The sequence below is a fragment of the Pelobates fuscus genome, chromosome 7 (assembly GCF_036172605.1).
Source record: "Pelobates fuscus isolate aPelFus1 chromosome 7, aPelFus1.pri, whole genome shotgun sequence".
Lineage (NCBI taxonomy): Eukaryota > Metazoa > Chordata > Amphibia > Anura > Pelobatidae > Pelobates > Pelobates fuscus.
The window spans coordinates 106,964,129-106,982,818 of NC_086323.1; the positions used below are offsets into that span (position 1 = coordinate 106,964,129).

An 18,690-nucleotide genomic window follows, 5' to 3' on the forward strand; every position below is an offset into this window, starting at 1 on the left:
ACTATAAGATATTGTGTCAGTCTCATGACAACCAAAACAAGGCACTGTTTGTAAATAATGATCTCCATGGTGATGAAATAATGAGAGGATTCCCCAATTAATATCACTCGTGGCTTTCAAACACAACCCCCCCCCCTACCACATGGCAGCCTACGTATTATTATTCTTTCGAGTCATAAAACTGTGTTTGTGTAAACAAATCTGTTTCCCAAGGTTTCGTTAGCCATTCATTTTTTCCACCAAAAAAATGCTGCCCTGACTCAGTATGTGTTACAGATCTATTTTTCCTCCCACTCTGTAGTACTGTATGCTTGCCAAAAATAAAGGGTGTAGTCAAATTCTTTCACTGCTTTTTTTCATATAGATCCCAATAAAAAACAGGCACCTCCCTAATTGCATCAGAGACAACTATAACTGCTTGAAAAATATCACTATGTCAGTACTGGCATTCAAACTCAGACGGTGAGGGAACTGCTAGAATTTTATAAGGTAAGCCTTTCTGAGTAGCAAGTCTGCTCTTGCCTACTGAATCCATTTACACAATATGTTCAGGTCTGATACAGAGCCGCTATCAAGAAGTAAAAAATAAACTTTTTTTTTCTTCTTGTATTTATATATATATATATATATATATATATATATATATATATATATATATATATATATATATAAAAAAGTTGAAGATTTAATACACACAGTCTCTTTGGCTATTGGCTTGTGGAAATGTATTTAATTCTACGATTTCATTCACATAATTCAACCGGAAATTTAAATCAAATTACTTGCTAGTTATATATGCATTCATTTTACCTAGTTGTACTGGTGTAAGTTGCATATGTGTATTTAATTATAATATAACCAGTTTTTCAGGGAGTGCATGCAATAATTCACATGTCAGTATTAACATTCCGGGAGCTGGAGGGGTCAGCAATCCAGTTGCACTCGTAGTGCTAACAGATTCTCTTCTATTTTAACCCCTTAAGGACCAAACTTCTGGAATAAAATGGAATCATGACGTGTCACACACGTCATGTGTCCTTAAGGGGTTAAACATTTTCGTATTAACTAAAACAAAAATGATTGTTTCTGTTTAACTCAAAAACAGTATATAATGTATTAAATACAAATAATTGAAAATAAGTCATCTATCCCACTTTTGGTATGCTAATATTTACCTGTAATATTATGAGCTTTTGCTCCCCAATGTATTATATATATTTAGTGTATTGCTCTCTCTCAGTAGGTGCAGCTTTGCATTTGAAAGACATATTACCAACATGCTTTGCATGATATCCCCTAAGGTTAATATAGATTGACACATTACCACCAATATGTATTATTTTTAAGTATTTGCCCTTAAAGTGGCACTGTCACTGGGGACTTTCAGAATTTGCAAAGACCACCACCGCTGACATCGCCACTGGGGGGTACTGTGGCCGGGGAGTAGGAAAACATGAGTTCTACTTATCTGAACCTGTCCCTCAGGGGTGCGGCTATCATCCTCAGGAGTATCCTACTTAACTCCTCACTCTTCAATGCCAGGAGGTAACATAATTGCTGTATTCTGGCACATGCCCAAGAGTACAGCTTTGAGGTCTATGGAGAACCCAGCAAGATGCTCCATAGACAACACCAATCCCCTGCAGCTGTTAGTGGTGACAACTGGGGGATTGAGACTTTTAGGCGTAGGAAAAATACATAAGTCACAGTAGCCCCTACTTTGTCTTATGTTTTTAGTCAGAAATTGATGGAAAATTAAAAAAAAAAAAAAGAGAGTAGGAAAGAGAAGGAGAAGAGCAAACGTTTGGGAAAAGGTAAGTACCGTGCTTTAAGTAAAAATGCCACTATTAAATGAAACGTGTTCAAATTTTATGCAATTTTGCATTTGACACTGTAAATAAACTGAGTCACTGAAATGTATTACATGGTATCCTTAGGATGCGGAATAATTGTAGAGAGAAACCAGAAAAACGTAGCCTTGAGAATTCTTTAGCAAATGAGAATAGCAAACTGTGACATTTAGGCTAAACTGCAACTTTAGCTGAGTTTGAGATTACTTAATTGCACAGTTTAGTTTTAAATTTGCTACAATTAAGTGGTTAGTAAATACAAACCAGCAGTCAATTTGCCTTATAGTAGCAGGTGTGAGAAACGCGGTTTTCAGTTTTAAGCACATACGTATTTTGGCACTCATCCCCCAGAATTGTACTAATCTCCCTACATCACCACCAGAAGACACTGGATATGTTGAATAAAGTTAAACTCTGTAACATTATGACTAAAGGGCCTGTGGATCTGATGCATCCTATAAACTAGTTTGGTGCACCTTTGACATGGAATGGTGTTTGCTAGAGATATCATTGTGTTGTACAGTTTGGTTCTTGATCCTGGCCCAGACATTATATGTGGGTCTATTCACTAAACAGCATTTAGAATTTGAAAATAAATTTCCACTTTGGCTTAATAAGCTTCTTTGACAGCCCTGTTTTGTAAGTATGTTGTCAACCTAACATGACTCCCTTTTTTAGTGAATAGGCTTTTGTAAGGCTCTTACCCCTCCCTACCTGTTGAATCTTGGTCACAAGATCTTGGAAAGAAATCTTGACAAGTTTTTATTTACTTATTTATAATTGTAAAAAAAAACTAAATGTTTTGCTCTATTTTGGTGCCAGTCTGTATTCCATGTGAGAAAAATACTTTATGAATAAAAACACACTTTTGTTTATGTGAGGTAAATTTTTGTACCTGTAATTGCCAGAAAAGCACACAACATGCATACACATGATCTGTGTACTGAAGACATTTCAAGAACAGGGAGGAAAGACTGGAGTCTGTGGATTCTTGCTAGGTGTCTCCAATACAGGTTTCTCCTCCCACAGCCCTGAATATATTAAGATGAGGGGAGCTGAAATCTAGAGGCAACTGGAAGATGGAAGTTGTTATTGTTATGCACCTGTTCATATTCTCGACTAGAAAAAGTAGTCAAGCATTTTTGAACTACAACTACCATAACTCTCCAATCTAGCCAAGCCCGGCAGCCACGCCCCGGTATACAGATTTTTTTTTTTTTTTTTTAGATTCAACTCATAATATCAAGATTATGAGATGAGCATTCCTTTTGCTTTTCTCAAGAAACTGGAAAACAGTTTAAAAATAATACATGGAAAATATGCTGTCCAGTGTCATCTTGTTAAACAAAACAACAGAAAATTGAACGTTAATAATCATTCACAATAATTCTGTTTAATGGCTGTCTGGAGTAAATGGATACGTGGAGAGGCATGCTGGGAGATTTGCAAAGACAAAAACAAGTGCTATTTTTGGACAAAGTAGTAAATAAGGAGCAATCACCATGGAAACCAATAGAATGTACCTGACATTTAGGCATTTTGCCCCAAATTAGCACCTTTTTTGCCTTCATAAGTCTGTCACGGAATGCTGTAATGCTATCTCTGATTTCATCAATGAATGCAAAGGCATAAATTAAATCACATGTGAAAAATATTTATCCTCAAACTGCAAAGTTAATGATCCCCAGCCAGTCATGTGAATAAATTATTCATGTCTAGCTGAAGGGTATCAAATAGTTTTAATGTCAATTAAGCAACTAACTAGAGTGTCACCAGTAAAAGCATTACAGAATTTCTGAATCACTAATCTATTTATTTTTCTAATTTGATTAAACTTCCCCATTTCCTTAATAGTGTTGAAATTCCCTTACATTTTTCAAACAATTTGATTTACTTCTGACTTGCTTAGAATTTTTCTGCACTAGATATATGTAAAAAGAACTGTTATGTGCTTGTGTATTGGTTTTGAAAAACTGTGATCTAATTTGTTCTACTTCATACAGAAATATTTTTTATTTTCTCTGTATAGATCTGTGTACGTAAATATTTACCCATGTCTGAAAGAGCCTCTTATATTGCGTATGTGCCCATTTTATCATCTATGTTAGGGTGTGAAAGTATCAGATCTATATATATGTCTATATTGCTAGGTGTGTTTGTGTATTTGTAGTTGACAATTTGTGTGAGAAGTGAAAAAGGTGTGTATGGTAGGTGGCTGCCAAGGAATTTGTCACTGCTCTATAATCTCTGTGATTTAACCCTGAAATATGCGCAGGACAGGCCTTCCTCTGGTGCTTTACATGTGGAATGAAGCAAAATATCCCACATTGAGGCTGGGCTCCTCATGTTCTGTTTTGCAACATAGTGTGAGTCAGAGCATTGTGGAATAGCCAACTGGGTGGAGTGGCTTGTTGTGGTTGCTATCACAATAGTTAAATGTCATTTCATCCCTCAACTGTTTGGCATTTCTTGTCTATCTCTAGAACCAGACATTTGTGATGCACTATACAAACACACACAAAATACTTTTTGGAAACATTCTTCTATTTCCTAAGTAAATTGCTACAAAATTAAGTATCTTCTCTTCCCACTTGCCTCCCAAAAAGTACACAGGGAACGGTGCAAATATTCAATACTCTTTTGATGTAAAATAAACACGCTGTGATTCAAAAAAATGGATGAATTTAAAATGTTACTGTTAGCAATGCATTTTAAATTAGTCACATTGTTTTGGAAAAAGTCCAAAGTTAAATTAAAATCAGCAGCAACATATTAACCATCTAACAGAGGAACTGCCAAATGTGTATTTTTTTTTTACAATTCAATAACTAGTAACGTGTCAAATATGGATTTCACGTTGCTTTAGTCTGCAACTTCTATGACCATCGGCAAACCCAACCTGATGATGTTGCACACCAAACGTTGGAGACCAAGCATAAACGTTTGATGTTTAGATTCTTAATAAGTAACTATATACTTTTAAATAAGACGCATTTAGATGTCTTTGGGGACTTGTCTGCCAGGACCAATCCAAAAGGAGTGCCAGTGGGTCTATAGAACCCAGGCAGTTGCTTGAGGGGGACAACACTTCAGGCAGTAAGGGTTCAGTAGATACAGTTTCAAAATCCTCTATGTACGTGTGTATGCTTGTATTAATGAGTCGGAGTCTCTGTGGGTATGCATTGTTGCTAAGTAGGTGTGTCTGTGAGTAGTTAATTGTATATGTGTGTAAATAATAATGTATATTTATACCTGACTTGGGGGTGAGGTGGGGCAGTATGTTGTTCTTGAGCCCAGGCAACAACATTTCTTGGATCGGCCTTGTTGTCTATGATCAGCTTTTGAGTCAAAATGTGTTCATGTCCTAAACACAATGTGATATTTCTATTTGAAATTCTATATTGAGAGAATAACTCTATTATTCAATTTCTGATAAGATGCTGTTCTATATAAGAGTGTTTCTTGCAGAGAACTAACATATCAGTTGATGACCATGTTTCCTTTTTAATGAGAACATTAAACTCCAGCTATTTGCTTGGTTTCCTGACTGGAAACTGATAGCATTCACAAAATATAAAAACTATATTAAACTTTCTCAAACTGTCTCTCCTCGCCAACTCTCTTTCAGGAGTATTTACTAAAGTGGGAATTGTTGGGAATTCAGAGTGAATGTAAAATTACAAAATAACTGTATTGGAACATTTTCCAGTTAAGCTATGTTTTGCTATTAGCTATTTTGGCCTAAATGTGGAATTCTCTTAAAATTATCTTTTGATTTCCCAACAATTATCATCATAGTGAGTAACCCAGGTGTTTTTAGGGAATTCTCACCTGTGTACCAGTTACTGTATAACTAGCTGACATTAGCAGAAAATGTGTCAGAAACATACAAAAGGATGTTTACCATAGTTCTACAGGTTGTCAGGGACAAGTTATATAAAACCCTATTGATAGATGTTTTCAAGGACACATATCACATATACATATTCATGGGCAGCACATGAGAAGGGTTGTCCTATACTATGTAGAATTCAGAAGACGTATCAGATTAAGTAATGAGGCAATGAAGAATCCTGCAGAATATGCATTATACTTACTGCAGGGCATCCCTTTTCATGCATTTTCATACATTTTACAAAATGATATGTGTCCCTGAAAACATGGTGGATCTGGTAAATCCTACCTAAAGATACTAATCATTCCAAGAATGGTATGATTATTGGCTTAGTTGAATAGGCTAGTTAATTATTAGAAGAAGCAGGCTAATTACTCCGTCAATAAGATTAATTTACCTGAACAAAGGCAGGGGTATCATAATTACTTGACTTGACGACAGGATGGAGCAAGTGCTGTAGTAAACTGAATATGTAGTTAAATATTTTTCTGTATGTAATGTATGAAATTGTCAATATCGATAGATTAAACGAATGCAGTGTATATACATTTTTTTATTATTTTGTTAGTTTTATGTGGGGGGTTCTATATTTTAACACACACTTTCACACACATACTGCCCCCCCCCCCCCCCCCCCCCACACACACACACACACACATATATAAATACACACAATACTTTTAGTCTGCTTTTGGGGACAAGAGAAAAAAGTGACAGAAAACTCAAACGCATCTTTCAACAAGCTCATGCACACTGCAAGATCATTCTGGGGCATTTCTGCCCAGATAAAATCACGCCTCAGTGCTCTGCCCTTAGACCGTCTTGGCCGGCTTGCTGAGCTGCTTCTCAAACTACACTCCCCATTTTCAGGTGCTGATGCACCTTAGTTCACTGGCACACCCCGTCACTGGTTTCACACACTCCCATCATTTTCTCATAACATACCTCACTGTTGGAAGCCACAGAATTTGAACAATGCCCCAACTTAGCTATATTCAATTTAGTCTAAGTTTTCCAAATTGGATTCTAATTCACTATAATTCACTGATTAATAATTGGACTACAACATGTCAAACCTTTTCATTACTCTTTTGTGTTTGGAACTGCCTACCTATATTGCTCATTGTTATGTATGGAAGGGGAAGCAATTGAACAACTTTTGAGGTTTATTCACAAAATTGCTTTTTTAATGTAGGCTTTCCATATCTCCTGTGCCTTTACAGTTCCTCAGCTGTGGCTCAAAAAGTACAGGGGCTAGGCTCACTGGTTTGTGTTTTATAAAAATCTAAATAATCCTGATGCAGACAATGGTATTCCTATTAAGATAAAAATAGTCACACAGGAGTTTTTATTTTCTAAATTTTTCCAGTGTGATCCCGGAAAATTCATGAATCACTACTTGGCAATTGTGAAAAAAAGTCTCAAAATGACTATTATATGATTCTGTGTAATGAAAATGGTAAAGTGATTGTTTCTTAAAAAAAAATGTTGAGATATTTCATCATTTTCCAATATATGCTTTGTCACCTGAGTGTAAAATATCATTATATCTGCATTTCTGAGCTGCAATACACATCTTCCCAGAGGAAGTGACCATTTTTATATAGATTTGCTTAAAGTGTTTTTTATTAGATATTAAACAAATTGTCTAATCTGTATGCGCTGTGATTAATAGACTGACATACAAAGAAAAGAACTATATAAATGGGATTTAGGCGATAGCATTTACTAGCAAGTTTATGGAACATTTTACAAGTGTAAACCAGATATTTGAGTTCAGCGGGCCAAGAAATATAACTCCTTTCTTCGTTCTTTGGTCTGTATAAATGCCAATGTTTTATAGCATACCCAAAGCAAAGGTGTTAAAGAAGACTATATATTGTTTAATAGCAAGTAAAGTATCTCTTTAGTATCTATTAAAAAAAATGAATAAAAGACAAGTTCAGGATTCTTATGAAGCTCAACAGAATTCTGTGGGCTAACTGGTAAATCGCAGATTCTGATTGGCTCCTCTTTATCCAGTTACTATAACTGTGAGTTTAAAATTTTGATTCAATCCCAGGATTACTATTTGAACACTGGGAAGACCATCAGATAACTGATCGTTAAAGCTACGATCAGTTATCAATTTTAAATTGATTTATATCAAAACATTTGGTGACAGTGCTTCTTCTTTTTATTTCCTTCAATATATTGTTAGGATCTGTGATACTTGAATATACTGAAAGTGCATTTGAAATAATTAATTGTGACCGCACCCTCTGCAGACGGGTGTTGGCTCGGTCCTAAAACTATTAGGAAGTGTTCTGTGGAGTAACCAGCTGTAGCTGAGCAAACATATTAAGGGCGTTGAGTTACAGTATGAGTACATAGCAAGTTTGTGCCAGTACTTGTACCATAGACATTTCTGCAGCTTTTCCATAAGATGGCTCCAAGTTGACTTAACATTCTTACAGCACCATTCATCACTCCAAAATGGACAACGCCTTATCATTCTTCTCTTTTTTGGGTTCCCAGTATATTGGAGCATGTACAAAATAAAGGCGGTAAAGTTAGTTTCAAAAAGCTCTGTACAGTGTTAATGTCATAGGGACTATGTAATTGTGCTTGCTGTATATCCCAAGCTTTGCAGCTTCTGAATTGAGCGCCAGTTATACCTGGAAGTGACTATTGCTCACTTTACTTTTGTAGCAAGAGGGTCTTATTCCATAAGCAGTGCTTTAGTAATGAAAGCTAACAGATATACTGAAAGTCAGCAATAGTAACTATATAGAAATTAGGCGTGATGATTTGTTTTGGTTCGAACTGAAATACGTTCGAACTTTGGGCTATCGAGCGATCGGCCCATTAACGTACCCTTTTAGTTAGTCTGACTTGACAGGGTTTGACATTCAGCCAAAATGTGGGTGTCCGAAATAAATTTCTGATTTGGGGGAAAATTGTTGGCTGAGACGAATGTTCTTGCTGTGCACAATTCTAATAGAATTTTTTCTTAACTTAAAATGCTAATTATGTAAAAGAAATCCAAATTTCCAAATTAATTTGGAATGGTGTAATGCTGCATGCTGTTCTTTGTTTATAAGGTGGAATAATGTAACGCTGAAGAACTTTATTATAATGTAGCATTACATTTTAATATATACCAGCTTTAAAAAACATAAGTCAGCATGTATAACTTATAATAGGTAAATGGGCACTACAAAACTAAGACGCATGTATAAAAACTAGCGATTGCCAAACAACAATAATAGTGGGCAGACAGGCAGATAGACAGACAATAAGGTAGATTTTAAATGAATCCCCTCAGTATATATATTTCTAGCACATTCTCTTTCGAATGAAGTTCAACAATATTGGCCCTGTGTAGCAGCCATATACCGCTTAAACGTTAAATACTGTTTTCAATTAATTATGCACATTGTTCTATAATCTGGCTTTGACTGCATTGACAAAGGATACATTTACCAGAGAACCATTTACCTAACATCCTTATAGATCTAATCCACTACTATAGACACAGAGGGGTTCTGTTTGTAAAAATAAAGCATCAAATTCTGTATACTAGCGCAGATCATGAGACATTCAACATTATTTTCTTGTACCTTAAACCACGCATTTACATTGCATTGGTTAGATGGTGTTGGGGTGTGTTATATAGTTACACCTGAAAGGAATTTTAGAACAGGACAAGATATTTTTGTACATCAGGTATTATGGGATGAATACAAAAGATAGAAAATGAATACGTTTCCTGCAATAGTTTCTCATTTAATGTACTTCCCCGGGATCTGCATCTTCTGCAGACACCAGGAAGTGGCTGAGAATTCTCAGCCAATCCTTACCCTATACTGTTTTTAGTGGGAGCACTATATAGTGCTTAAATCTCTGCGGATGTTGTTTGATCATATAGATCTGTGCAATAGTTTATACTCACATAATGACTGAGTATTATTTTTTGTTTATTATTATTTTTTTTTTAAATCTGAATGAGAAATACTACCGTATCTATTTTTTCTTTCTTATGAATGAGAAGCACATAGCAGGTCGCAACATGTTCCTCTGTTCCAGAGGTAAAAAAAAAAATTATAGATTTCATGGCTAGTTTCTGCTGCACTGCTGGAAGACTGGGGATGGACTGTGATGCAGGCGCCTTTTAGATAATGACCTTCTAGATGCATTTTAGCAATTTACTTTCCATGGCGGTGACCCCCTTTGATTCTTTCAATTCTACGGATTGTGGAAAACAGCTTTTAATGTGTGTTGGGTTTGAGGACTTTACCCTTGTCTTTTGTACTATCTCCCCAAAATCTCATGTTTTATGACCATTTTTATTTCATCAAATATAAAGGATTTATGAAAATGGCATGCCTGCTTTCATGAGGTCAGTATTCTACAATATGCTGCTTTTGCAACAATGAGGATCTGATTTCACATCTGTGTACATAGTGAATAAAACATCAAAGAAATGGATTGTTCTAATTACATTCTAGACAAGTATCAATTTTGCAAACAATGTGATTTTCTACAAGTACAAGCTAAAGTGCTGAATAAACACAATGATTTTAGCAGATAACATCTTCACTGCAAACTAAATGCCTGAAGAATTCTAGTTTTCAAAGGATTGTAGTTTTTTGTTATGAAAACTAAATTCTGTTTCCATGCCTCTCAATTTATGTAAGACATTTCGCGTATGCATAATCTATGAATTATGTGGAAAGACATCCCGGAAATGTGTATGTCAATATATATATATATATACATATACATATATATTTATATAGAACAATAAGGCATTCAAAACCAAATAATTTTTACCAGTTGTACAAAATCTAATGGTTTCACTGACTGATTATTGAGTTTAATGAGCTGATGATTAAATTGAAGCTAAAATAAGTAAAATAAGATCTATCTCAATCGTACCTATTTCTACTAAAATATGTTAGTTGTGAAATCAACACAAATGAAAATTTAATGAATATACCCCTAAGTTAAGACCATCAGGGTGCAAGGTTTCACAACGTTTATCTTATACTTAAATACGTGACTAGCATAATTTATTCTTTACTGACACTTCAAACATTTATTTATATGGATGGGATGCATCTCTCCATTTGCAAGATAAGAGTTTAAGTTTGTTAAGTTTTGACCTGACTACACCCAGTCGAAATGATCAATTGGGAAAGGTGCGTTTGCCATCTAATACCTGTTTTATCACGTTTGTGCTCCCAACCAACACCTGAGGCCTCAATTTATTATTGCTGGATAAGCTTTTCAAGTGATTTAATATTTTTGGATAAGCTGTTAAAGTGACTTATCATTATTAAAAACATTTTACTTTTGTAATATTTTGATATTTTTATATATTGATATATATTATATTTTTTATATTTTAATATTTGAAAAAAATATTTGAGAAGTATATTAAAATATTTAAACATTTCAAAAGTTCACTCAATAATATTAAATCAAGGGCTAGATTAGTAAAATTGATTTATAAGAAGGGTACTTCAATCAAATAAAAAATGCATAATCAATGCTGGTGTTTTAAGACTGTACAGACATTGGGACTGATGTAGTTAACACATATGCAATGATGATACCCTTTAGGGGTTCCCAAAAGGTAGATCCCCAGGTGTTTTAAAACTACAGCTTCCAGGATGCTTCGTCAATCTAAAAGCAATCCAAAGTTGTGCAAAGCATCAAGGGAGTTGTAGTTCTACAACATCTGGGATCTAGGCAGCAGTGGGGGATTACAAATAATTTTCCCAGTACATAATTGATTTCCCTAATCAAACCATTTAAAATATTAGCAATTCATAGAACATATTTTAACCTGACTCGCTTAGTGCTGTGCATTCCACCCTTGTATGATTTAAAAATATACTTATCTTTCAATATAATTAGCCATAGAATTACACAAAAAACATAATTGGATTTTTTTTTTCTATGACTTTAGAATTTAGGAGATGATGTTCCATAGGCAAGCAATAATATTGTGTAATTACCTTATTTTGTAAAAGAGTCACTTTATAACTGTTTCCAGTAACTTACCATATCAATTGACAGCACATCAAATTGGCCTACTGGAAATGTTGGATCAAAATGGTGCCATGTCACTTAATAATGGTGAAATGTAAGCTTGGTCTATACTGATACACTGAATTTTAATTCTACATACTTCATATGCAGCCTATCAGTATGAAGAAATTAAGGGGAATATTTATCAAGGCAAAAGCAGGTGATACACTTTGGCAAAGTTATATATATAGAGAGAGGCATTCTATTTGTTGTCATGGTGATTGCTCTTTAGTTAATACTTTGTTCCATAATAGCATCTGCCTTTTCTTTGATAAATCTGCTCCCAAATGTGTTTTGGAAAATTGGTAGATGTGGAAATCCTAGATAAGATGCAGAGTTAGCATTACATGAGTAATGGTTAGTGCTTGCACAATTAGAATCAGGATCTGCATGAATTGAGATTTAGGGGTTAAACGTAGTCTGGCAGATGAACAACCTTTTACCCTCCAGATGTGATCAACTACAACTAGCATTATTTTCAGTCAGGGAGGGTCCAAAACAATGGTGCTCATATAATCATGAATTAAAACTTTCCAGTGTTTAAGGTATCTAAATTCTATTCCCAATAAACCCCTATTTACAGTATAGGGTGTGTCCACTTTGATATGTACTTAAGAATACGTTGATATGTACTTAAGAATATTTCTTGAACTTTCTGAATTGAATACATAGCAGTAAAATGAGGAAAGTTTGAATTTGAATAACGGTACAATTATATATTAATTTCACCCATCTTTGGCTGGCTATGTTAAGATTTAGAATAGTTCACATGCATGCTATAATGTGGAAATAACGATTTATAGTTAAATTGTAGGGGGAAAAACTTCCATCAAAACCATATATATGCAGATCAGATCAGGTCAGATATCTAAAGCACTTCCTGGTTGAGTAAAACATCACTGCAGGAGGAGCACATATGTTTTAAAATTGTTATATCGCTGCATGCCTGATGTTGGTTAGATAAATCAATGTAAGAAAACTTACTGAAATTCCTCAAATTCTTCAGCTACTTTTTAAACAATTAACTGAAATTGCTCAGTCTTGTTGTTGCTGATCTGAGAGTGTTTGGTGCTGGTTTTTGAACATCTTAAACATATCAATAGTTTAATTTGTATACTTAATTGAGCCAAATAATTTCAAACAGATACAGTTTAAAAATGGACTAAAGCAGGGTTCTCCAAACTCTGGCCCTCTAGATGTTGATGGACTACAGCTCCCATAATTCTTTGGATTAAATAGATGGCCGGGGAATTATGGGAGTTGTAGTTCAGCAACACCTGGAGAGACAGAGTTTGGAGAACCCTGGACTAAAGTAATAAGGACATTCCTTTTTCATCTGCTTCTAATTACATTGACATATTCACTCGTGACATTGGCAATGCCACTTGATCATTTTGTGGTTTAGGCACTTGTGACTCTGATAGAAGAATTAAATTACATATGCAGAGAACTATTTTGTGAATATACACGAATACTCTCTAAACATAGCATATCCTTGTGGAACAGAATAGATCCTGTATAAAATATAATCCCTCTGATATTTACAAGGTAAATTAAAGATTTTAGAACAAATGCCAATCCTACATTTTATTATTATTATTATTTTATTATTTATTTAACGCCATCAGATTCCGTAGCGCTGTACAATGGGTGGACTCACATACATGTATACACACATTGATTGCAAGACTGTAACAGGTAGCACTTTTAGTGGGGGTGTGTTACAGTGGCAAATGTTAAACACTTTTTTTTACAGAAAAGCAGTGTTTACAAATAAAAGAGTGCATGGACTGGCTCTTCATGCTAAAACCACTACATTAGGCTGTAGTGGACACTATAGGCTTGCAGACCACTTCATCTCAATGAAGTAGTCTAGGTGCCATGTATCCCATTGCCCGCCCCCCCCCTGACCCCCCCCCCCCACCCCTCACCCCTCCCTGCCCCTCCCCCTCATTTTAGCTGGAAACACTGTTTTCATTCTAGCCTAAAATATCTCTAGTGGTCACATTTTTTTTTTATCCTAGTGGTATAGTGTTCCTTTAATACTTCTATGGCAACATTTGTATACAGACATTTCTGTAAAGGTTCAGATAGGGAACCTACAGATAGCAGGTTGCTCCACTTTCCTCAGAAGAAGACTGCATTAAAAAAAGTAGTATGTTGTAACATGTTTCAGTTCTACCAAGCAAACCAGGCAATAAGCCTGCTGAAGCATGTTAAATCAGAGTTTACCATAACCCAGCCCACTGCCTTTGGCAGAGTATTAGATGGGACCATTACTTTGTCAAGTTCCCACATTGGATGCGGTTAAAATACTGTAGTAATTTATCATTGTAACATTGACAAATTCTTCAACACTGAATATATTTGGAGAAGAGAATAAGAAAATATGGGAGTCAATCCAGTAAAACATGAATTGCATCATATTTACTTTTGCTGCTGTATCTCTCGTGCAAAGAGAACTTGCATTTCGGTTCTGGACTGTCCTTATGAGTGGGATCAGTCTGATATGAAAATTATATTGGTTCTCTCTGTAATGGCACTAGTGGGGAAAAACATTTTTTTAAAAACATTAATTCAAAAATGATCTAACTCAGAAATGGCAGAGACTTAAGCAGTGACAATTCAGAGGCATTATCTATACACAAAGACTGCTTCATTAAAGGGAAACTCTAGTGCCAGAAAAACAAAGTTGTTTTCCTGGCACTATAACTCTCTATAATAACCCTCATGTCAAGGCCCCTCCCACCCCCTTTCTTTCCCCCATTGGTGCAGAAGGGGTTAAAACTCTCCGATGTTCCTTTGCACTGCCTCAGACTCCATCTCTGCTCCTCCCTCACCGTCAGCCGGCAGGGGGGGGGACCTAATGCGCATACGCAATACGTGGCATGGGGGCATTGGTTTAGGGCAAGAAACTGATTGGACCTCTGGCATTGCATGGAAGTTATTTTGCTGTCCAAGACAAGGAAGACCACCATAGTTGTGATTCATGATGTATCACTTAAACAGTACAGTGGATTTTAATGCTAGATTAAAAACATATTTGTAATGAGTCACGGAAATTCCTGGAAAAGCCACAATTGTTTTTGGGAACACGCAAACAAACCTACAAAGTATCCACTTTGGCAATTTCCCAGTGCATACCAGATCTGACTCTTGTATCTTCTGGTCACTAATTCATATTCTGGTTGGGCTATACTCATTTATTGCTGCTTCAATTTCTGCACGATTAACCAACAGTCAATATGCAATATTTTGTGTCAGTATTGACCTTGTGAATTGTGTGCATTCTAGTAATTATTTGCCACACCCTCACATAACATTGCCTTTGGGCACTGAAAGGGTTAATATTCTGTGCTATTCAAACATTGCAGTTATGTAATTATTTGCAGACTCATTCTGGGTAGCAGCTGCCTCTAACACTTGAAAAAGATGCAAAGTAAAAATTATATATCGCTCATATGCCAAATCATATGGCAACCAGGTGTAGGATAGCACCAGTGAGATTGACCCAGATGGATAGGCCATCACATCTATTTTTGGGTTTTGATAACCTCGTATGTAATGATGTAATTTCATGAGGATTACTATTCTGTGTAGTTAAAGGGACACTATAGACACCCATACCACTTCATCTCATTGAAGTGGTCTGGATTCAGTGTCCCTGTCCCCTTAACACTACAATGAAAAACATTGCAGTGTTGAGTCTGCCTCTAGTGGCTGTCTACCAGTATTTGACTCTGTGAAACTACGCTGGACCTCCTCACTCTTGCATTGAGTCTATACTTTCCTATACTGAAGGCCTAATGCGTGCCCAGGTCTCTCCATGCATGAGCATTAGGTTCCCCCCATCAGTGCTGGAATCATGTTAGTGAAATAAATGGTTTATCATCCCTCTTGTGGATAAGGGAGACAGGGGAGGTGGTGCATGGGAAAGAGGGACACTATAGTCTATAGGAATGCACCTTTGTGCATGACGTAGTAATCAAATTTTTTTCGCACTATTCTGTCTCTGTGAAACTTTATCAGAGTTTCCTTTGGTATCTCTTTATTTGCACTGGCAAATCAATGAATTGAGATGTAATAGATAATGTTATCTTTTCATAGGCAAAGAGATCTTTAAACAAATTACAGTATCTGAAATGGAGAGTAGGTCAGGAGTGAGCTACTGTTAAAGTGATAAACTCAGAATTTGAGAACAGAGGTCTGTATACTAAACAGCACATTCTTTTATGAATCATGTATCCACAAAAAAGACTGACTACATATGCAATTCAACATATTGAGCATGTGCTTCTAACTCAGCTATTATATTCTGACAAAGTTATTTACTGAGGTGGGAATTGTCAGGTATACAAAGTGAATTTCACCTTTAGATCAAAATAGCCAAAACGGAAACATTCTCCTTTTCAACTATGCTTCCAGTTTTCCACTTAGACCTTACATTTCAAATTCCCTTTGAATTTTCACTCTAGTGAATAACACCTCCAGGAGCTTTATACGATACTGTTTGAGTAGTGATACTGTAACATTAGCATGGCTCACAGTATAAGCTATAATAAATGTGTTGTGTTAACCATAAACTTAAAATCTTTATCTCTTCACTAGTACACAATAAAATCTCTATCCCCTTTTGTGCGCAAACACAGATGCAGAATACATGCACAGAGTGAGTAAAGCTTCATCAACCAGAATTCTCATACAGAACTAAAATCAGAGCTCTTTACTCCTTACACGCCCTATGGAATGGATTCGGATGGTTATTGCAAAAGCTATTGGCTGGCACCCAGAAAAGACTCAGGCTAAGGCGTGCCCCTCATCGGTTTTTCCAGCTCTTGTAAAAACAAACGCAGGGATCCACAGTTTCATTGTTTCTTATAGAGCCTGAAACTTTGCTGATACGTTTTAGCGTTAACACATTAACCTTTTTATTGCTCGAAAGCCCTGCCTTCTGATTTTAAACATTAAAGGGATTCTATAATGTTAGGAATACAAATACAAAGGAACGTCATGTTGTCTTTCATTGAACTTGAAGAAATATAAAAATGTGTTTGTTTTTTTTAATCATTTTTTTTTAGAATTTCTTACCTTACTGGTTACATTACTTATGTTTACAAAATACAAGGATTTTTTAACAGAAAAAAAATATAACCACCATGGGCGTCCGCAGGAATTTTTCCAGGGGGGGGGGAAATTGAAGGAACATTCTGGTCACCATAACAACTTCAACTAAATGAAAATGCTATGATGCAAGGAGGCTCCTGGGCGCTCTCTTTCCTTTAAGGGGTGAAACCACTCTCAAATGGTTTACCCCCAAAGGCTTCCTCCAGCTGTCCAGGTCGCTCAGTGGTATTCAGCTTCTTAAACGGAGTGTCAGGAAGTGCAGATTGACGTCAGGCATGGGTGCAGCTGATTGGCTAGAATGGTCAGCTGACGCTCTAAGCCGATCGCTAGTTCCCGATTCATATACATTTTTACGTTTTCAAAAATGGGGAGCTACTGACTGGCTTAGAGTGCCAGCTGACCCTCTAGCCAATCAGCGGCACTCTGTGTTTCCTAACACTCAGTAAATTAAAGTGAACACATTAACACTGATATTTTTTTTTACCTGGGGAGATGAGAAGGTCCAAAGGTTCCCTGGTGTCCAGAATGAAGTGCTCCAATCTCATTTTCTTCTCCTTCATTTGACACAGTCTTCTTTTTTTCTGAGGCTCCTTCTGCAGAGGCGGCTCTAGACTTTATGAGGCCTTAGGCAAAACTCAAACATGAGGCCCCACTAACAAAAAAGTGAAAAAAATAGAGTTGTCACTGTCTCATATACACATTGATGCACAGTTTACCTGTGAATGTGCCTGAGAGTGTGTCTGATAGAGAGTATCCGTGTGTGTGTGTGAGAATGTATGTCTCTGTGAGGATGTTTGCGTTTTTGTCTGGTACCCTATGTGTATGGGGTAGCTGCTTGAAGTGTGTTGTGTGATGGTGAGAGGGAGGAGGGTGATGGGAGAGGGAGAGGGGGGTGATGGTGAGAGGGAGACGGTAGTGATGGTGAGAGGGAGAGGCGGGTGATGGTGAGAGGGAGAGGCGGGTGATGGTGAGAGGGGGTGATGGTGGGGGAGGTGATGCTGAGGGGGGGAGTGATGGTGAGGGGACGTAATGCTGAGGGAGGGGGTGATGGTGATGGAGGGAGTGATGCTGAGGGAGGGAGTGATTGTGAGGGGGGGTAATGCTGAGGGTGGTGATGCTGGGGGAGGGGGGTAATGCTGAGGGGGTGATGCTGAACAAGGGGGTGATGGTGAGGGGGTAATGCGGGGGTGATGGTGAGGGGGTAATGCTGAGGGAGGCGGGATGCTGAGGGTGGTGAGGGGGTAATAGTGAGGGGAGTGATGCTGAGGGTGGTGAGGGGGGGTGATAGGCTGCCTCACTTACCTGCTCTGTAGGCTGCCTCTGTGCTGCTCCCCTGCGGTTTCAGTCATGAGCGAGAGGCAGGGATAAGCTGTAGCTTCCTGCCTTTCAACAGTCACAGCGCCACCTAGTGTATTCTCACACAAACCAAAAATAGCAGCACAAGCTTAAAAATCCAGGGGGGGCACGTGCCCCCTCTTGCCCCCCCCACCCCCACCCCCCTGCAGACGCCCATGATAACCACTGTTTTCCTTTACTAAAACAGCTTATACATCATTGATAAGGAACTATTAACATAATGCAAGTCCTATACTGAAATGGCAATTTCGGTAGCACAATAAGAAAAATCAAGGGAACTATGTACTTATCTTTATACCTGGGGTAATGGCTTTGAATGTTCCTTTACTACTGTACATTACCAGGATAAAAAGATTTCAGTCAGTTTTATTTTATTTTTTTATTTGA

General features: G+C 36.9%; 1 protein-coding gene across 1 annotated transcript in view; it reads left to right on the forward strand.

Annotated features, from left to right (window-relative positions):
• Window positions 1-382: 382 nt before the first annotated feature.
• EMP1 (epithelial membrane protein 1) overlaps window positions 383-18,690 on the forward strand; it is a 30,089-nt gene continuing 11,781 nt past the window's right edge. The window contains exon 1 of the mRNA XM_063426355.1: window positions 383-489. The gene's annotated coding sequence lies outside the window, so the exon portion shown is untranslated. The remainder of the gene's footprint in view (window positions 490-18,690) is intronic.